The following is a 22667-nucleotide window of genomic DNA, read 5'->3' as shown; positions in this document are numbered from 1 at the left end:
ATTCTGCACAATCCTGCTTGCTTTGACTCAGCACTGTGTATAACTCATGGCGTTAACGCAAGCTGGTTTCCTGCCTCGCACTTGTGCTTCTCGAGTATCGTGATAGTGTTTCTGTCTCACTGATGTGGCCAGAAAGAGGGGGATGGATGAGCAAACACGTCGTGAACGTGGAGATGCGGCCGGTTTCCATGTCTTGCTGGGATCAGTTGCTTCTGACCAAAAAAGACTGAAGCAGAGTGGTGGAGGCTGGTCTTGGTGTTTTGAAGTAGCTGTGTTAATAACCAGGACAACTACCAGGGGAAAAAAAAAAACATATCAGCTATGTTTATAAAGTTTTCTTTTTTCTTAAAGAAGGAAGAATCCAGACACGTTACAAGCAACAGTGAATATTTCTCTTTTTTTTCTTTTTTTTTTTTTTTTTTGCCATAAATAGAGGCTTTTTGTATATTAGCGGATAAATGCCCTTTTGGAAAAAAAATCTATATTCTCAATTTTCATTATGAAACCAAACGTATATCCAATAAAAATATTTTGTTCAGGACTGTGGCTGATGCGTTGTAAAACACCCCCCGGCTCGTGCAGCCGGGGGGCCGAGGCGCGGGGCCTGCTGCTGCTGCAGCAGCGAGCTCTGGTGCAAATACCCTGGTGATGGCATGATGGACCCCGCTGCCAGGAGGAGGGAAAAGGTGGGAGAGGCTAAAAACAGGAGCCTGGGAAATTACCCATTCCTTGCAACTGAGATAATGGTTCCCAAAATGATTCTGTTTCCCCTCCCTCCATCCCGCCCCGTCTGACTAGCGAAGCCTGTCCTTAAATTAGCACCTGGACTACTGGAAATCTGGGTTTCTCAGGTGAGGTGTGATTCAGCTTTTGCAGAGGAAGGCCGGCATCAAAGTGCCTTGACATCTCGACCGGGAGCTCAGGGGAGCTCATTTCAGCATAAGGCAAAGAGCTCTCATGTGGGGAAGTACAGAAAATCTCCAAAAGGTGGGAAATGATGTTGAGTGTCCCAAAAGAAAGGTACTCATAGGCGGATCCCTGAATAGGCAGAGCTACAGCTTCTCACTGTGAAAAAAGAGAATAAAAAGGGAGAAAGGGGCTTTTTATATAGATTTGCAAGATAGACTTTATTTAAACAAAATCCCAGCTTAGTTCTTGCCCAGCAGAGACCTCAAATCATCTCTCCACCCCCAGCTGCTTGCACGTGCTAGGAGCTGGGCACGCGTGTGAAACGGGGGGTTAGTGCTGCCGCCGAGGGTGTGCGAAGCTGGGTCTGCATCAAGCTCTAGAGCCGGTTCCCACTGGTGGGGATCCTGCATCCCTCATCTCCCTGCAGCCTGACCCACGGAAGGGTTTTGCCCCCAGAAAGTGGTTATTTATGCTCTCTGTCATGAGGTGGTTTATTCCTAGAATTTATTCCTTTTTGCTTCTTTAAAAAGCCTCCCCCGAAGGAGCTGTGGGTGCTCCCACCAGGCACAGGGAGAGCTGTGCGGGGCATGGACCAGTGCGGAGCACCCTCACCATTCCCGGGCGCCTGCACGTGTCCAGGAGGTGCTGGCAAGCAGCCGCTGTCAGCGAGGGTGAGCGCTTGCTTCTGCATGCACGGAGCGTGAGGACAGCCCCATGTAAAGAAAAATCCACTAAATCCCCCTCCAAGCAGTTTTAACCTGTGGCTTCAGGCTCCTCTGCTTCCCTTTCTCCTAACTTGGCACCCCAGCTGTGACCTCTCCAGTTTTGGCACCTCTCAGCTGCCATTCCAGCTCCCAAAGTCCCTTTTTGGACCTGCAAACAGGGCCTTTATTCCTTTGCTACTTGTACAAGTGTAACCTCTCTACCTCAGGGCCCTTTCTGTACAAGGGCACCTTTTAGTGGCAGGTCCTGGTGAAAAAAAATCACCTGAAGGAGCAAGTCTCACATTAGGATTGCAGTTTGATATGTACACAATGTATATTTTTATCACAGGTACGTTTTTTGGAGATGCAAGTCTTTCTACGCAAAGGGAATTTATTTTTTGTGAAGCTTTGCTCACGGTGACATTTGATTTTATTTCTGTTTTGGTGTAGTGAAGTGGGATCAAGTACAGCTGCAAGATTTAAAAGCCACACTGGGCCTGATTTTGGTTTCACTCAGGAGAGTAAAATTAGTAGATTTAACACATTCTGCACAAAAGTGACACTAACTCGAATGAACTCAGGACTGAGTGAATAGTTATGAGTGGCAATTTGGAATTAATTGGGATCAGGCCATGGATGTAACTTGCAGGGGATGAGTACTGAGAAAAAGGGTCTTACTGCCAATACGCAGAATGACTAACCGCACACGGCTTTTGCACGTCATTTGTTTATATATAGAGGAGAAGAAGTAATGGTACAATAAAAACAACAGTGCTTCGGTGCAGAGAAATAAGCGCGCGTGTCCGTACACCAGTACCTGATGTTTGGATGTAACTGAGCATCCTTTAATCCTCTATACATCACGTGAATTTTGGTGCTGTGCAGTACAAAGTGTGCCATACAAATCTCAAGGACTTGACAAGCTGCAAATAATTGATGTCAATGGTTTCACACCTGCTTCACAACCCAAAAAAGCAGCTGTCAAACACAAAACTGCCACCCAGTATTTAACTCATCCCTGGAATCTTCCCCCTCCCGGCTTTCCCAACCTCTCGGGATTGGCTATAAACACGAGTCTGAAATACTGTGAAGAAATGTAGAAAATAGCCTATGATGCAGTATAAACAGCATACTTCTTGTGTGGGCGATATATATGCCTTTCCGTTCCACTGGAGAGGAATGACCTCTCCCAACCGAGCAAGGTTTCACGTCTCTGAGGTCTGCAGCCAATTTTAACTCGTAGGAGCAGAGAAGAGCGCACAGTGCAAGAGGCTCACAGCAGAGTCCTTCAGTTCACGGAGCCGCTTCGCTCCAAACACAGGTTTCCTATGAGCGGAACTGAAAATTTGGCGTATTAAAATAATTCAGGAATTTAATTTCTCGTAAATGGGGCTTCCAGTCTTTACATACGCTCAGTGTGTGTTCTCTTAAAGTTGGTCCCATAGCATATAAAAAACAAACAAACAAAAAAAATCAAGTATTTACACATGAGCAGAAGCCACTTTCAGGACTTGTCACTCAAAGTGCATGGCTGTCCATGGCTGATTTCAAGGTGACATAACTCTAAGGGACTTTGTCACTGCTTTAACTCCCCCCCCCCCCCCCCCCCCTTTTAAATGGTTAATTCCCTTTCCATCCTTTAGCAAGGAAGACCCACAACGGGGAGAGCATCTCTTTTCACACCAAAACCCACCGGCCTCCTGCTAATTGCTCCTCAGCCTGTTGTGAAGAGCAGCCAATTCCTGAAACGAGAGGGGGAGAAGGATCTGCTTCTTTACTTGATTCATAGCCCTGCTCACCCAGAAAACAGATCTCCTGGGAGACAGCGTTTTGGATATTAAACAGATCACATATTTGATTTTAAGTGAAAGACCAAGAAGACAAGATCACAGAATTAGAGAAGTTACAGATGGAAAAGGTCTATGAGGTTATGTAATCCATCAGTCTGGACATTGCATAATTGCTCCCCACAGTATATTTTTAGTGCTTTATCCAGACAAATCATTAAGTGCTTTAAAATGGGCCAGATTCCTCAAACGCAATGCGTGCTAAGTCACAGCTGATTTCACTGAGGCTCGTAGCTTCCAGTGTCTAATAAGACACCAGAAGAAAGTTTTGTGTGGTCAAGGAAAACAGCATGGACTCTCCCAGAAATAAATACGAGTCTGATTCTGTATTCCTTATAGGAATCTTTCCTAAACCGGCCGAATTAAATCTCTTAAATCTCATTTTCGGATTATACTGAATAATACATTATTACTTATTCAGATGTTCACTTAGTCCAAAGTAAAACATTGTTAATGTTCATGTGAATGCAATTTGTTTTAAGCCAGCTTCAAAGCCAGTTCAGTAAAGCGTAAAGAATGTTTATTTAAAATACAGTTGCTAAATTTAGCATGAGCTTGGTTAGCCTAAAACTTAGCGACATTTTTAGAGAGCACATTGCAAATCAGGAATGCATGGAGAAATAAATAAACTTTCCCACATTTTTGGAAATCGAGTAAGAATTTGCAAGTTATTTCTTGCACGGGCAATTTCTGTGGATTGGAAAGCATTATGAATAATGCAAATATCCCACTAAACAGACACTTGAAAGCACAATGCTAATAATTGTCATTGCAATTTAATTTCAAATAACGCTCCCTCAAGGAGGAAACAACACTATTAGCAGTCAGCTATTGTTACAGAAATTATGCAGAGCATCAACAACATGTTTCAATATTTGCTCAAGCTCTTTGCAAAGCACCAAAAAGCGCAACGGAGCTGTGGTTGGCTACAAGCCATATTCCAACCCCTGCAAAGGAAATCTTATGTTTGAATTAGGTCCTGTGCCTCTTCCTAGTAATTACGACGCTGGATTTGACACCCACCCCTCGCGCATTGATTGCCGAAGCCCTCTGGCCGGATCCTTGCCTGGGTTAAATGCCAGCCCGCCTGCAGGTTGAGCATTTAGACAGAAGACAGATGATTTTAAGCGTTTCCTTTCCATTCTTTCAGCATCACCTCCCTGAGTTTACGCAAGTAGAAGAGGCCATCTTCATGTTAAGTGACATTGCCCTAGAGAGACACGCAAAGATGAGCAGACTTGCGATGGGAAGCAGTTAAATTCTCTTTTATTGGGTCAGTATCAGAGGGCTGGAGCCTGGAAATAAGGCTCAGTTTTCACCATCTCCCTCTGTCCTTTCCATCCTTTGGCTGGTGCAAGTGTAATACCTGTTTCTGCTCCTAAGGTGGGAGGATTACAGCTGTCCCGCTCATGGGGCTACAAGGCAAAAGGGATGTGGCCAAGTGTCCCCTGGCGTCACCAAAGACACCCATGGACTTCAGTGGGATTGGGATCAGCTCCTCACCAAGCAGCCAGGTGAAATAAGGGCACATGGAAGAAAACACTGAGGGTCTTTTTTTTTTTTTTTTCCTCCAAAGACAGAGCTCCACAGCTTCCACCAGTTTTAGGCAGCTTCAAGCATCTACACCCTGATCCGAAGCTCCGTGACTCAGCTTTACGTGCAAGCACCAAGTCCCACCTGTAGACCCATCCTCCCCAGCCACCTTGCATCTCCCTCGGCTCTTCAGATGAAGGTTTGCAAATACACTAGCCCAACACACTAATTCCTGAATCTGCAATGAGGTAGACTCCTTAATTCTTCACTATCTATCTTCAATTGCTTACTAAGTTGCTGTTTTCATTAGAAAAGCAATATGTAATAATAGTTGTTAAAATAATTGTATTTCTGTTTTTACATCTGTAAAGATTAAGTTAAACAGTATGAAGCCCATTAAACTATTTCATGTCATGCTGCCATAAATTTCCTCCATTCCCATTGCTACTATTATTCCAGAGTAAACTCTGAGATCAAGCTGCTGCCACAGAGAGTTATTTATAGGAGCTCATTCATCAATAAAAACTTCAAAAGAAATCTGTTACTCTTCTATTGGGAAGCCAAAGAAAACTAACATAAAGACAACCCTGTTAAGAAACAAAGCTAAGGAGACCACAAGACGTTTAGTTAAGGAAAATCCTGATTTCTAACAAATACCATGCAAGGAGAGGAGGAGGGGGGAAAAAAAAAAAAAAGATTGTTGGCAACTGAATCCTTTTAAGTTATTTCATTCTCATTGGATGGTTAAAATAAACTGTTAAACAGTTGTATTTGTACTGGCTCAGCCCCCTCATTAGACTTCATGTGATGGATTTGTGATCTCGCAGTGTGTAAGGAGCTCTTCATCTCTTGCAAAAGCTGGTGTTGTCTTTCCACTTGTCTCAGCTGCTCGTACACCCATCCATCAGCACAGCAGAAACCTAGTGAGTGAGATGCTGAGTAGGCAACTGATAGCATCCACCTCCCTAAAGGCAGATATATATAGAATAGCAAAAATCTGTATTTCATCATCCTTATTCTCTCTTATTGCACTGTCCTCTGAACATTTGAGCTATGCAGCATTGGCTTTGATATAATGATAGAGTTAGTCCTGCAGAAACTTAAATACACAAGGGGTTTAGTGCTGGGCTTTCCTGGACCAGCATGGTCCTCGCAGAACAGATCAGCTCTCTTTTCTAGCAGGACTCTTTGGAGCCACATCAGATCTCAACACATTTCATTTATATCACAGCGTGCTGGTTTTGGCTGGAACAGAGTTAATTTTCTTCATAGTAGCTAGTATGGGGCTACATTTTGGATTTGTGCTGGAAACAGTGTTGATAAGAGAGGGGTGTTGTAGTTACTGCTGAGCAGGGCTTACACAGAGTCAGGGCCTTTTCTACTTCTCACCCCACCCCACCAGCGAGGAGACTGGGGGGCACAAGGAGCTGGGAGGGGACACGGCTGGGACAGCTGACCCCAACTGACCCAAGGGATATCCCACACCGTATGGCGTCATGCTCAGCACATAAAGCTGGGGGAGGAAGGACGAAGGGGGGGACATTTGAAGTTACGGCCTTCGTCTTCCCAAGGAACCGTTACGTGTGATGGAGCCCTGCTTTCCTGGAGATGGCTGAGCACCTGCCTGCTGTTGGGAAGGAATGAATTAATTCCTTGTTTTTCTTTGCTGGCATGCGCAGCTTTTGCTTTACCTGTTAAGCTGTCTTTGTCTCAGCCCACGAGTTTTCTCACTTTTACCCTTCTGATTCTCTCCCCCATCCCACTGGGGGGGAGTGAGCAAGCAGCTGTGTGGTGCTTAGTTGCCAGCTGGGGTTAAACCACAACACATAGCAATTAACCATAATTTGAAAAACAATCTCTCCCCTTTTTGTCCCTGTCTCACTAAGAGCTCCAGAAGAAGAGCAAGATCTTCTTGGAAGGCTTTGCAGGAACAGGGACTCAGTGATCAGCTATGTCACGGTAACGGCATCCTCAAACTGTTTTTTGAGCTCAGCAGACAGACTCACTTGTTTCCATCACAAGGATCTGAGTCCTGAAGGCAACATGGACTTCAAGCTCCCGGTACACATTGCATAAAATATTGTAATCACATCCCCAAACATCAAAGCACAGAGGTGAAGGTGCTCTTTCCCAGAGATCTCTTTACATCACTACCATAGGATTCATCTCAATCAACACTAGTCATCAAACAAGTCAGTACCTGGTCTATGCTGGCCATCGAAACTGTCTTCAGAATCTGCCAGGAAAGTAAAACACCTTCAGAGAGCAGGACTTCCAACCGTCTGAGGCACAAGTTTTAGAGTGGGTGAAATCACCCTTTGATTATATACGGAGCAGCTGGATAAGGTCTGTGCTTTAGAGCATTAGGGGAGGTGAAATCCACCTGCAGCAGATTGCTTCTTCCAGACTAGCTGTCAGCTTGGTTGGCAAAGGCAACTTCTGCCTAAGCAGAGTCCTCTCCAAACTTGCCCAAAGGGCTCCTTTTATTTTCCTTACAAGCCGTTCTTGGTTGGATTGTGCTGCAGTGGAGGTAAGACATCACTACTTTCCTTCTGCTGAGGATTTAGACCAGTGAGTCCCAAATGGACAACTAGTGATGTGACTGAAAAACAGCCCAGCAGTTGCTTCCCCCAGTAGAGGTACCAGGTAAAGAAATTTGCAAAGACTCATCAAATTATGGGCCAAATAAATCTCTTTCCCCACGAGATCTGAAAGCATTACCCTCACTTTTGTCCATCTTTGCTTCGCTACAAATTGAGGCTCGTGTATCCAGTTTTGCACCGATATAATTACAGTCGTTCAAAAACATGGGAGAGCCAAGTCCGTCATGTTGACTCAATTATGCCAAGGAGAAAAGTTTTTATACATTGCTACAGCTTATATTTGGAATAGGTCTAAACACTGTGGACACAATGATTATTAATAAACATGAAATGTCTCTGTATACAAACCAGATTTATTCCAATTTAACTGTACCTACTGTTAAACATAATTGCTTTGTTATGAAAAGGGCAAAAAGAAGCCCTTAATTGTTGTGTCTGGTTTCAGATTAGACCCTACGTAAATTCTAAGTAACAGTAATTGTGACCCACTTCTTATGGAGTATTTTTCCTTGATTTCTCTGAAGTGTTTTGCAGGGAAGGTCAGTAGAAAGCCCCATTTTAAACACGGGGAAATCTCCTGATTATTTGTTTTGGATGGCTGTAGAGGAAATTGCATACGTTTTCATGGAAAACAATCCTCTGTTATTATCTTCTGTCCTAAGAGGGAGGGGAAAAGAAGCCTGGTGACTCTGATCCGACTCTAAATTATCCTAAAGTAAATTCCTGGCAAACCAAATTAAGCCAGGTGACTCTGGATTTAATGAGGGTAAATAGTACCAGACTAAGTTAAAGCTTAAAACAGGGCACCTAGCTGCTCTGCACTCCTTTGCAGCACGATAGGTCTCTTGAAACCTTTGATTGACTAGTTTTATTTTCTTAGCTTATTTCAGAGATATTTTACTTATGGCTTGAGCATCAATATGAAATAGCAGGTCTGCTGTTAGCAAAACAAAGTGGAAAAAACCTGTAGCTGTAGTTTATATAAAATTAAGAAAATAATTGTGTTTAGAGTGTGAAATGCAATCATGTAGCAAAGCATGCAAAAATACTTCTGTCTGATAAGGCTTGTGGCTGAATAAAGACAGCCCAAGACCAGACTGAGATGTGATTCAGCCCTTTGAAGTCTCATGGACTAATTATTTTTGTATCCATATATGATTTCTGTTGCTTGGGAAAAAAACCCCAAATTAAAGCCCCTGACAGAAGGGAAAACATGCATTTTAATTAGAGATGGCTCTTAGAGAAGTGAGAGATCGGGTATTTGCAGGGTGTGTGCAGACTGCAGAATCCCAGCTTTGATGAAGAGCAAGCAACCTTCCAGTTAAATGCATTGACGGGAAAGGAGTGGGAGCGGTGTTGGAGGTGCTCTCCTGCCACTCCAGACGTGGGGCTGGGGTCCTGGCTGTAGAAGCTCCTGCTGGTCTGACTTCCTTGGGGCCAAGGGCCAAGAGGAGCAAGAGGGAGTGTTTGGAGGGGGACATTGTCCCTCCCTGTCTCAGGACTCAGACAAGCTTCCCTGAGTGCTTAATTTGCAATATGCAGGCTTTGTCTGGGCAGGCATCTAACAGGGCTTTGTTGGATTGTTCGCTCAACCTTGCTCTATCAAATGATTTTGTCAAGTCTTTAATCAAGACAGGACTAGTCATCCTCCACCCTGGTGGCTCATCATATGTTGAAGACCTGTTAGCCTGTCCTTGAGTTTCTGAAGGTGTAAGCATGTTGTGAGAAAAGTTCCTGAAGAAGCTGGAGGGTGGGTGGCCTTCATTCCCATTCCTGCTCCTTAGCAGGACCACCTGGTGTAGGACATTTGTCCAGAGTTTCCAAGGGCTCAGCAGCCTGGACAAGTGGTCACTGCCCACAGCTACTTGCAGAGCAGCTGTGCTGCAGTGGGTCCAAGCCTCTTGGTACGTCAGACTGATGGGAACGGTGCACATGTTGTCTGAGATGTGACTTCTGGTTCTCTTTGACCCTGTTTTGTTTCCATTGCAGAGTGGCCCATTTAGCCTCCACCTTTTGTACACAGTATAAACAGATGCATGTGGGCAACGTGCATGAGCTACTCAACCCTGCCCCACTTCAGAAAGAAAAATTAAATTACTTTCTTTCTACTCAGGTGGCTTTAAGGAATCAGTTCTGCACCAAAACTTGCTTGTCTGCCTAACCATAATGAGGAATAAGACACTCCATGGCCTTTTCCAGTCACTCATTAAGATTTCTTCATGCTAGGGCGTTAACATCAAGTCTCCAAATGAGGTATGCTGCCTCTGCTCTTACCCTTGTACATTCTTCCTGCTTACTTTAAAAGTGATCATCTTTTCTTCCATTAATAAAATAAATCAATAGGGGAAAAATATCTTTCAAATGTCTAAGAAATGAAGTTTCTCCTTCAGAGTGTTAAGCTACAGAGGAAACATGAAGAATCAACTTTGACACACTTGACAAATATTGAAAGGGAGCTAAAGCTAAAAGGCAACTCCTTGAAGACTTTGGATCATTAAGAAAGTACACGAATGGGTTGAAATTCTTGAAAGAAAACCTATCCCAGACTTACTTGGTTGGATCAGTGCCAGGGCTGTGCGTTTGCCTCCCAAACTCTATCACAGTAACGATGTCTAAGGGAAAATCCATCTCCTCTTATTTCCTAAGGTTGGGAAGGATCTGTGAGCCGATGAACCGGGGGTTCCTGCGTGTGTGTTTGTGTGCGCGTGTAATGCTTAGAGCAGCATCTGTGAACCCATAAATCCTGGCTGACTTTGCCCCAGCAAGGGTAAGACCAGCAGCTCTGTTTTGGCCCAAAGGGTGACAATCGGAGAGCTGGGCTGGGCTGCGCAGACCTTTCCCAGGCTCGGCTTCTCACTGGATTGCGTTGCATCGATTGAAAAGTGCTCGGATGCAAAACCGAAGTCATGGCTGCCCAGAGTCCTGTGTGAACCTCTGCAGTCCTGTGTATGTATGTGACACAGGGAGGTCGATGTGGTGTTTTATACAGTGAGGATCCTGTCTTCGAATGATACCCTCTGCCCTTAAGAGAGGGGCTTGCCCTGGAATTGAACGTGAAGTCAAGGGCAGCTACACCCTAGCCCCGTCCTTAGCTAACAAGAGAATCATATGGGTCCCGTAAGCGGTGCATCTCTCCTGGGTGGCCTGAGAACTGCTTGGCTCCTCTCCATCAGCTCTCTCTGGCTTAGGCATCGCGGCAGGCGTAGGAGTTGAGCCCCAAGTGGACGTCCGATCCAGAGGGTGACCTTAAGGACCATGGAAACTTCACATGTGAACTATTTGAGACCGCATGTCTTCCTGTGTCTCTGCACAGCTCTCACACAAAGGGTCCTGTGTCCCGGGCCGCACACAACACCCCAACAACAATTAGGTGACTCAGCTCCCCCGGCACGGAGGTACGCACCCGGCTGAGCGGACCACACTTGGCTCTGCAAGGAGAGGGCGAGGGGAGGTTATTCGGGGAAGCGGGTTTGAGGGTGGTTTGGTGTGGGCACTCCGTGGAGAAGTCCATGCATCTCTCAACGGAGGGAGGGAGGCAGAGGGCAGTGGAGCTGAGCTTTCCCATGGCGGTTGCAGCGATTGCAAGTCATCTCGCAAGATTGGGTTGCGTCTGTCCTGGCATTCAGGCTTTAAAGCTCATTTCCAGCTAGTTTACTAGAAATAGCCTGTATAGCCGTAGATACGAAATATCCCAGGCTGGCGAGCTAACGTCTTGTGCTAACTGCAATCTGCAAGCTCTGAATTTCACAGCTGCGGTGAGACAGTATTTAAAATCTCAGAGACAGAAATGGCCCTCTGTAAAGCAGAAATTATAAGTTTTGGCCCCGTCTCTAACCTTTGGAGAGTTGCCCAGCTTCTGACAGTCTGTGATGATGTCTCTGTGGAGGAAATCCTACGCTGAAGAAAAGCATGTTTCTTTCTCCCAAAGTTATATTCTTTCTTTCATTCGGCCACCATAAAGGACACTTTGTCATCTTGACAGATCCTAAATATTGCCTCCTAATTTTACAGGAGGCAGATATGGGGACAAAAATTAAGGATTATTCAGGAGTCTTATTTATGGCTAAGGATATAGGGGATTTGAATGGAAATAACAATTAAACGCAAGAAAAAAATTCACACTACAGGTCACTGCAATCCCAACTTTTCCCCTTATGAACTCAAGCTGAGGAGGTTTTCTTCCCCTTTGTGATTTAGGCTTTGCTAAACTTCTCTGAAAATAGTTCATATATCATAGAGAAGAATTTCCATGGGGAACATAAATACATCTGTGGAAAGAAGGGAAAATTTTTCCTTGTCTCTGGGAATGGATGAGAAAGAAAGACAGTTGACGCCAAATATTAATGATGAGTGGAGGAATCCATCCAAAGAAGCGACCTATTGAGAATACTAAAACTATCCTAAAGTCACAGACATATAAAAATCTAGTACGGAACAATGACTTTTCCACTAATATAGGCTTAGATTCAAGAAAATATTTAAGCACATGCTTAAGTCGGTCCCTGTTCAGGACAGCCCTTAAGTGAATTGTTGAAGCTAACTTCAGCTTTATTGATGCGTTTTTCAGCCCTGTGGATACCAGCTGGCATTAAACGTGCCTACAGTTAAGTACATGCTTAAGAACTGTCTGGAAGGGAGATGTTTTCTTCTAGTGGGACCACATAACACAGTTTTCAATTTCTTTGCTTCAGGAAGAGCTAGTATTAAATTTGTAGTTGAGGGGACAGTGTTGAGGACACTCAGAGCTTACAGGTTTTGATCAGTAGAGAAGGAAGTCGGATCAATCTAAAGGAAATGCAAACCACATCATTTAAATACTGGGTGATTCATACACTGGTATGTATGCATAGATCTGTTGCATATACGGATATATATGGACATATACGTACCTGCACACGTTCTGTGCTTCACAGGCTTCTCAATTACATCCAGAGAGTGACAGCCAAGGGTAATGACAGAGGGACATTAATAGCTGGCTTTTTCTCATAAACATCTCTGCAAAACCATGCCTTGGACTTGTGATCCTTTCACAGAGAGGCGTGACTGGAGCCTCCCAAGCAACTGAGTGGGGCAGGGAAACCTTCCTGCCTTCCTTTGCTGGATGGGAAAGCAGAGACGCAGTTGTGTCAGCCATGCATGGGCATGTTCAGGCAGACCTGAGCCCCCGTTCTGCTGCCTGCACGTAGCCACAGCTGGCGTGGTAAGTGCCATGTACACTCTGCACTGTGCCCCACCAGCGGGAAGCTGCTGGGTTGTCCTGCCATCAATGCAATGTCCTTGCCATAGCCATTTAATCCCTCCCCTTTGCAGCCCACTTGCCAAGGTCTTGTGTTGCCATTTCCCACCTTAGAAGGCCACGACCTGCTCTTGAGCACCTTTTGCCAAGTTTCACGCATGATCTCACGCGCTTGTGTGCCTTCGCCTCCATCCTCTTGATGGGGAGGAAGCGGTTGGCTAGCGCAGGTGGTGTTCATACAAGACAACTTTAGATGTTAGCAATTCACTCCCTAATATTGCATGAGATCCTGTTGATGATGAGCTGGGGCTAGGTGTCAGCCACAAAGACATCACTTTTGCATGCTGTAACGCGGCACAAGAATTACAAAGCAAAACACACAAGCCTTCCTCAAGCGATTGGATTTGACATAGATGGATGAACAGTTTAATAGGGTTATTAACACGTCTCCACACTGACATCAAGAGCATTAAACCCTGTGTAAATAGATCGGGGCAAATGGCTCTGCCAATGTGCTGGAGGCAGGTGGGAACGCCTCTCCCAAGTCCCTTTGCGAGCCTGTGGCTTGCTGCTCTCTTTGCAGCCAGGGCATCCTTTGGCTCCGAGAGGGAGGTGCTGGGAAGGCAGCAGGCAAAACTATAGCTCCTTTCAGAGCTCTGTCAGGCTTAAGAAGAAGACAGGCAGGGTAGGGTCCACACCAGCCTCACCTGGCCTTACTTCTTCTGCAGAGCATCCTGGGGGCTGTATTGAGGTCTCCTAAAATAGTACAGAGACCATGTTCCTACCGTAGTCTTCTTTGGTTTCATCCCCAGGAGGTTAGATTGGCTTCATAATTATCACCAATACTGGCTGCTTCTGCATCCATCGAGGTTATCGTCTCTGCTGGGATTTCTCCTCCTCTGCTCGTGGTCAAAGCAAAGGGCTGTCTGTCTGGACAGGGTTTTTGGGCCACTTTCTGTCCACATGCATGGCGTTGTCCTGAGGCAGCAGTTCCTCCACTGCCTTTGCTGTGAGCCAGCGTCAACATTTGGGTAATACGATGTGGCTGTCACTCTGCAAACCTGTGCCTCATGTCCCGAGGGAGCAAGAGGATTAGCAAGGCACTTCAAAGCGTTGTGTAATTGCACTTTCACTCAACTCACACGGCTTTGTTTTCTTAATTTTTAAAAGAAATGTCAGGCGAGCCTCCAGGGACAGGAGAAAGGATCCCTCTCTTGGTGACAGGGGGTAAAACAGAGTCCACACATCATGTTCCTCAGACTGGATTGGCTGGATCTGGGCTCATCTAGTGCCTGCGAAAACGAAGGCAAATAAATCAGCTTCGGATTTGGTCCTTTTCATCTTCTGAACTTGCAGCAGTCAGCTCTCACCGCTGCTCTGCACTTGTGTGCTGAAGCTCCTCGCTCTGGCTGACTCAACGGGTAAGAGCCAGGTCTCCTGCATCCCCCTTCCCCTTCAGCCACCCCGCAGGGGGATGCTGCGGTGGGCTCAGGGCAGTTGCCTGCTTCCCTGACCTCACGTTCGGAGGTGATGCCTCTCTTCTCCCTCACACTAAATTAGTTAAGGGAGTAAATCCCTTTAGTCTGTGTACCATGCTGCTTCTGAGTGATTGAAGCTTGGGACAGAGGACTCTCACTGGACGTCCCACCAGCAGCTGAAGGATCAGTGCCCACCTCTCCTCCTCCCTGCCTTAACAGAAGAGGATGTTAAAGGTTATAAATGCTTTGCTTCCACTTAAGAAACTAGCACACTAGAGAAGAAATCAGAGATAGATAGGTGACAAATTCCCTTGGCTGCTACCTCATGGCATACCAATAGTGTCTGCCTTAATAGATTTACTTCCCGGTGTAGCTGTAACCTCACTCTCCTCTGCAGATAGAGGCTCGCTCAGCGGCAGAGCATGCTGGTGCAGCCATGAACTTTTCATTCGTACGCACCTTGGTATTCATACGTAACACAGCTCAGGTCATGGGATCCCTGATTCTGCACCTGGGTGCGGTAGGATTCACGTTTTGGCAAGCTCTAACATGGAAAACAAATCATCTGCCTTTGGAGAAAGTTTTAGGCTTTTCTTCAAAAGGTGCAGATTGTGCTGAAAATGGCAGTGGGGATTTCGTGCAGTTCATAGAGAGGAAAAATTTGGATTGTCAAGTCAAATTCTCTCCAGGCACAGTCAACCACTTCATGTGATCTTTTTCCTAAAGAAGTCAACCCTATCTTAAACTTTCCTTCCCCCCCCCCGCCCCTTCATCACTGTGGAAAGGCTCTGATTGCTAGAAATCATCATCTACCTTCCTTCCATTGACGATAGTTCATCTGCTAACTAGATGCTGGCTCTGGGGATGTTCTCTTTTCCTTTATTTCATCAATCTTCTTTCTGGCAAGTGGATTTTGAAGAGAGAATGAGCTATTCACTTAGCAAAAATGAAACTGGTGCGTCACAGAAGATAAATATTGGGAACAGGTTTATCTGGTTTGAAAATATGTTCTGGCTTTCTTCTCCCCCTGCTCCTGGTGAAGAGTGAACTGTCTTCTCTGACGGTGCTCTGGGCTCTTCTCGTCTTGGTTAGGACATAGAAGTGCAGAAATTGAAAGAAAAAACCCCAAAGAAAAACAAAGGAATGTTTTGAATGTTGAATCCTTTTGGTGTGATGCCAGTTGGAGGTGCTGGGTGAAGGCACGCGATTAAGCACGCTGCCTCGCTCGTCCCTAGGCATATTGTTCCTAGTAAATCAGCTTTGCTTCTGGTGAGTGTCAGGTGAACTCAAAGCTTGCCTGTCTTATAGAACGCCACAAAACCTTCTCATCTGATAAAGTTTTCCCTTGCCAACTGGGATGAAATTCATAGGATCAAGTCACTGCAATCAGCTCTTGCCATTTTTACTCGTTAAGATGTGGAAATTTGGGGTCTGTGTGTGCGTTAAAGGCTGCCTATCTGCCTGGAGCATCCCTCCCAGCTATGGATCCCAAACGAGGGGTCAGGACCCCAAGCGGGCTTGTGCCATTTAAAAGTGGGCTTACAAGCCCAGGGGAAGCTCAGCCTCTGAGGTGGGACCTGCTGCCAGAAGTGTGCTGAAAAGTGTGCTCACCAGTGAAAAGATTGGAGAAGTTCAGTCACAAGAACGTATTTTTTGTGGTTTCTATCTTCTGTTTTCTCCTGCATTGCCCTTCCTCTCTTCCCATATATTTATCTCTGTTTTCTCAGCCCTAGTGCTAATAAATTAGATTATCACTCACTATAGACTCTTTCATCCTTCAGAGAGCTGATTGGAAGCTGAAATACAGTCCAAATCGGAGGGCTGTGATCTTTTTTAAGACAAAGGGAGGGGGAAATAATTTGTTTCTCGTTCTTCAGAAGACTCTTGTTTTAAGAAGTCACAGGGTTGTATGATATTTTCGCAATTTCTCCCATTTACACGGGAACAGCAGCAGATCAAACATTACTCTGAGAATCAGCAAAAGATTTCTTAACATTTCAAATTATGACCAAATGGGGGAAAAAAGAAATGCCCTTTCCCCTTGCTTTTCTGGCCAGCTCTGGTTCACAGCATTTGGGAATGGCAAAGCAGATGACAGAAAAACATCACCCCGCACTTGCTGCTGCATTCGCTCTCAGGGCTGGCTGCTTCCCTTCCCCAATTCCTGAGCTCCCAACCCAGAGTATTGGAGCTGCTTCCCGGGATGCACGGGGCAGGCGAGCCCGTCGCTGCCCAGACCAGCCCTGGGGAAATGGGGCTTGCTATGGCATTTTCTCACCAAAGAGATGCTCAGGTCCATAAACAAATACACTGGTTTTGGTAAGTGAGCTCCTACGAAACGCAGAATTCACAGGCTATGCAGCTTTGTCAAATAGATGGGATACTCTGATCCCATCTGATAAGGTGAGAGTCCGTCCAAAAGCAACACTGCCAGGTCCATGATCTCATCCACCCAAGCAGGGACAGTGCAAAGAAGTGAAAAATGAATATGAAAAGAGAGAGAGAGATATCCAGGAGACAGCGTGAATAAACCCTCAGTAACACAGGAGTCACTGATAGTAATAATAAACCATGAAAAAACAAAGCTCGCCATTATGCGAGCGCTGATTCTGCTTTCACTTATATCAATAGGAATCTGGCAGTCGGTTTTGACAGCAGGAAGGTTAGGCTCAGGATGGAAATATTTTTGATCTGAACTTTTCACCTCGCAAGAACCTGTTCACACTTTAAGAGAAAATTGCGTTGCGCAGAGATGACATTCCTGTGACAGCATCACCTGCGCGGAGAGAGCACTGCGGTGCAGGGTCTGAACATTGCAAAGCCCGTGTGCGGGAGGGTGAAATGGTGAATGCACTGAATAACCAGGATAGCAGACAACTCAGATTTTGGTCTCCTTTTCCCTGCATGGAAAATTTCCTTTTTTACCAAAATTTCACAGAACAAAAGAAAAATTCACATTTTGCAATTTGGTGTCTTTTCCAAGCAGTGGTCTCAGTCTGCTTCTTGTCGCAGCAGTGACATAGTCCCAGGTTCATTGTTGGAGGAGAAAATGGAGGGTAAGGAGATAGAAAGACCCAACCAAGGCCACACGGGAGGTCGGTAGCAGTGTTCAGAAACCAAGGCTGAAAACTTGATTTCATTAATCTGAGCGACAAAATCATCCCTGCTCTTGTGCTTTCAAAACAACAGCAACGAATTTTCCTCTCGGAGGCGGGGTGATGAGAAACAACAGCAAATATTACAGAAGCAAAATTCCTGAGACCCTTAAACATCTTATTAATCCTGCCCATGTTTGTCACCCATAAGGCTTCCATTTCGCATAAGATTTGTGCCATTCCTCCTAGGTTTAGGGAACACAGCAAATAACCAAGGACATGTAAATACAGAATAAATGAAAATTTCTAATGACATCCATTGTATTTTTCTAGTGTTTATATTAATCTCAGAGATCCAACCAGACTTTGGGGGTTGTAAGTAATCTTTTGCTTTTTCCTGGTGCCTGCCCAATATGAGGGAAATATGCAGCCAGCAGCAGGGGATTATTTTTGCATCTTCACCAGAGATGTTTATCATATTTACTAAAAAGGTTGTTGTACCATAGGAGGAAACAGAAAATTGACATGTTTTAAGGCCTTTTGAACACCAGACAGAAAACAGCAGGAGAAGAAGGGTGGAAAGTTTATACAGAAATTCTGAGAAAATGACACCGGGAAAACAAGAAACACATTTCCTCGGTGGAGCAAGGATTTGAATGTGCAGAGGACACATTGTGAGCACAGCAATTTTTACAAGCAGCGAGGAAGAAAATGATGCATTTCCTGAAAAGAGAATAAAAACAAACAAGAAGTCTCACTGCGACTTGAGTGAGAGTAATCTAAAAGCAACCATGAAAATAAGACATAGTTGTGAATTCCTCATGGAGCCGGGGATGGGGAGATGGGGAGGAAAGGACAGCTGAGTCCAATCAGCCTGGCCAGGGCTCTCGTGCTCCTCCTGTCACGGGCTGCTACTTGATGTCTCTTATCATCTGCATCGGCCCCATCGAGACGAGCTGTGTTCTTAATGAGCTGATATATGAGACAGTGATAGCTGCAGCTTAAAGCTAATATTGTACCTTCAGAGACGCGATTTTTCAAACTGAACAAATGGCCTCTGAAGCTGCTGGTGACTCGGAGTAACGGATGATATGTCTGAAGGGATTTTTTTTTTAGGTGCATGCGTAGAAGTGGCATGTTTTTAAATGAGTTCTGATGGGAGCGGCAGGTACGCTGCTGAGGCACCGCAGTCCTCGTGCAGACAGGCTGACCTGGTGTCCCAGCTGATTTCCATGCCTTGTCTTGGGACGAGCATCGCTCCGTGTCTGAGGACATGTCCCACTGCAGCTGCTTGCTTTGAAAGCCGTATGGGAACAGGGACCCTGGGAGGGGCTGGGAAATGGGTAATGCCATGCGTATCTCAGCTTATTGATCTGCTACTTGAAATCACTAACTGGCCTTCAAAGGAGCCAGGTCTTCTGCCTGGCATCTGTGGAGAAATATTTCAGCATCTGTTTTTGGGTGGACTCACTCCAGGTGTCCGTCTCCCTCCTAGAGCACCCAGCCCTCGCATGAGCATCTCCACCAGACCACGCCAGCCTTCCCAAATCGGGTGTCCCTGGAGAAAATGTGGATTTTAACTCTTTTGGAGCCCTTGTTTCTGAGCTCATGGACACAGACACTTCTCCCATACTGTCCTAAAATATTTGAGCTGTGCGGGTGAAGAGTTACAGATTGGTGAATATTTCCTTCAAAACATTGTGAAGCTTCACCTAGGTGGTGGAGCAAACACGACCAAAAAACCTTTTGTAAGACAGTTACAATGCAGTGCCTACTCGAGAGGCACACCATTATGGACACAGATAATTTCCTTCCAATCCACAAAATTATTATAGTACGGGGTTTGAACAACATTAGCAAAATGATGCAATGGATACAACAAAAGCTGCACTTATCCTGAAGGGATTTCAATGTAATAATATTCAGGCTGACATAATCAACAGAATCTCTGAACTGTTCAAGTTTCAGCCAGCATTGGCAATTAAGAAATCTTACCAAGAAATGTAACTTAACTCCTTATTAGCACTTGGATCTCTATCAGGAACACTGGAAAAAAAAAATATCCAAGAGCATTTTTCAAATTAGCTGCCTTGAGGGCAATATAATATAAGTTCAGCCAGAGCGAATTGAGTAGGAATAGTTAATTTAGTTCTAGGAAACTTAAGAATCCCTCATCTCCTCATCAGCAGTAACTTGCTTGTTAAAGGAAGACAAATGAAAATGTTAATCAGCAAAGATTCACACTGGGGGATTGCTTGGAATGAATCACTCCTACCCGGCAGCCCTGGCGAGGTCATGTGTGTGTAACCAGCTCCGCTGACTCAAAAATGCTCCGAGCTGGAGAAATCTGACTTTAAAAGACTTGTGCCACAGCCTGCTTGGCAGAAAGGATTTGTCGTGTCTGGACAGAATGGCTCCAGAATCGTGACCAGGGCTGACGGTGTTGGCAATGGTCTGAGAACTATGTTATTGATACATTTTTTATCCAGCATTTTGTTAGGAATGATGAATATGCCCTATGTTGGATTTGATATTGGGTCCTTGAACGAGCATGTTGTGCATCTTGGGGAAGGGGAGGCAATGCCCTTTGTGGGGGACAGGCACATGGCCAGGTAAGCAAGTCTAAGGAATTGTAGGACATTTAAAATCTTGTTAGTTTTTCTTTTCTTTTCTTTTTTTTTTTTTTTTTTTTTTTCTCTTTTTAACAGAAGGAACAGCTCTGGCTAGTTATATGGACCATAGATTTAAAAATAGCTGGGTTCCTTCCTGTCTGAGGTAGAGAGAAAGATATAAGCCTGATTTATTGGCTGTCCAGTACACTTTATATTCAATTTCCTCTTGTCACATTCCTATCAAGTAACTGCATGAGTGTTGCAGAGACAGGGTGAGCCTTTACAGAATAAATACATTCATTTACATGATGAATACCTATATTCACATGAATAAAAGTCCCTCTTCAAACACTCAAACAAATAAATACTGGCCAAACATTGTTAGCAAAAAAGAAACCGGTGAAGAAAAGCCATTGCACGTACTTGAATTCAGCTGCAGGTTAGAGTTAGCAACCGTGTTTGTGAATACACTTTCCTAGGATGTATGTATGGGATGTACTGAAATGAATGTCCTGCCACATCCCATGTAATGAGGGACAAATCCTGCTTTCTGGGACACAGCCACATCTTTCCTTTGCTTCCTCTTTGCCTTGCGATGCCCGTGGTGGCTGATGCCGCACAACGATAACTCAGCGCAGCGGAGCACCCCACGTGTCCGCGCTGTCCAGAGAGGAGCCCCGGGGGAGGAAAACCTCCCAGTGGGGATTTGCCTGGGTGCAAACACGGGACTGGCTAAGCCAGACTTGCTCACAAACAAGTCTGAGAAAGGAAAAAGAGAAAGAAATGCAAAAAAGTTGGGTTGAATGCAGAAGTGGATTTCCCTTGTGGGATGTTTCCACTGAGAGTAAAGTTTTGCTTCATATTCAGATGATCCAAGTGTTTCTACTTGGGTCATCAAGCAGAAACAACACCGAGAGCTCCATTTTACATTTCCATAGGTTCCAGTAGCTGGCAAAAGCTTCCATAAACTTTGCATTACACATACAGATAGCTATTATTTATCACTTTTATCATACGTAAAAAAATGTCTTCTTTTCAGAGAAAACTTGGCTTTTTGAAAATCGGTTTATGAACTCATATGTATTTATGGAACTGGGACAGAAAAATGACAAGAAATGTTCGCAGGAAGATGGATGCAATCCTGTCTCCAGGGAAAAAACTAGGAACCCAACCAAGGGAAAACACTCTGGAAAACTTCATATCAAACAAGAAAAGGAAGGAGTGAGAAGAAATGAAACACATTTAAGATTATGAAAAGGGGTTTAGTTAATGTCTGAGTTTTGTCTGATGCCCTGGTGATGCCAATCAGTGAAATCAGTGTGCTGGCACCCAAGCCAAGCTCAGGATACGGCCCAGCACAAGACTCATTGCAATGGTCAGTCTAGGGCACTGAAATGTATCCAGCTTGATTTCCTCCGGTGAATTCAAAAATACTTTCCTTGTGTTGTGTTAATATAAACAAAGCATTCACTTAGATTGCGTATTCTCCTGTACAAGTATGTTATTTTAATTTCTCCCAAGACCTAAAAAAAGAAACTTCTTTTTTTTTTTTTTTTATTTGATATACATAATGCAGGCTGGCAGTATTAGTGTAAGTGTTTTCTATTCATGGTTTTCTGAAACTTTCTATTAGAAGTCTTTGAAATCGAACACCCTTCTTTTTATCATATATTACTTCCTCCCCTGGAACTATTCCGTCTCTGTGCAGCGATCCCATTAGGCTTTTAACTTTCATACGAAAAAAAAAAAGACCTGTGATAAAAATGTATTGATGTTTGAACACCATCCAAACCAGTCAACTTCAAAAACAACACACAGACACACAAATTTTGTGAATGGAAAGTAAGAGCTTGATTTACTGGGCGGGGAAAAAGTTTTTGCATAGGCAGTTTCTATGTTTAATGGACCGTCTATTGACTTTGGGTATATCCAGTACCACTGGTGTTTGCAACAGCATTTAAGACAAAATTTCCAAGAGAGTGGACCATGGGTTTATACAAACCACCAGTGACACAAGTGACTTGTAGGCTTGATGATGTCTGCAGAATTGTTTATTCTTGCAGCAGTCAAGGAGTCCAGGATGGCTGTGGTTCTAGTTGCAAACTTAGAGATGGTATCAAAGAGATGGTATCAAAGAGGAAAAATAGATTTGAAAGACTTAAAGCTATCATACACAGTTAAGAAAATGAAAAGATGACCTTAAACGGATTTTTTAGTGTTCAAAATGCTACTTTGGGCTAAATTTTATCAAAACGTTCTTTTCAGCCCCAGTCAGGTCCCTTCTGTTACCATTAGTAAGTATTTTAATAGGCTCAGAATATCCTCTTCAACCAGCGTTTTCCACATTTACAAAATGAGCTAATTTAATAACAACAACATTGTAAAGCCAAAGACATGGATCTGATCCGTCTGAAATCAGTCAACGCCTCACCCAGACTCTTGTGCCTCCTAAAGGACCGGGTCAAGCATTTGGGATGTAAAAGAAATCTCCCAGGCAATAGAGATATAGAGGAGGAAAGACAGCGGACCCAAGGTGCCCAGGTTGAATTACCTTAGTATGTGTTTATTGTTGGAGCACACAGTGTTATGGCTTGAAGGGTCATCTACACATCTGAAATGAGAGTCGCAGAGGACATAGGTTATCCTGGGT

Source organism: Platalea leucorodia, assembly GCF_965183815.1.
Source record: "Platalea leucorodia genome assembly, chromosome: 8".
Classification (NCBI taxonomy): Eukaryota; Metazoa; Chordata; class Aves; order Pelecaniformes; family Threskiornithidae; genus Platalea; species Platalea leucorodia.
Note: the sequence above shows the minus strand (reverse complement) of the source record.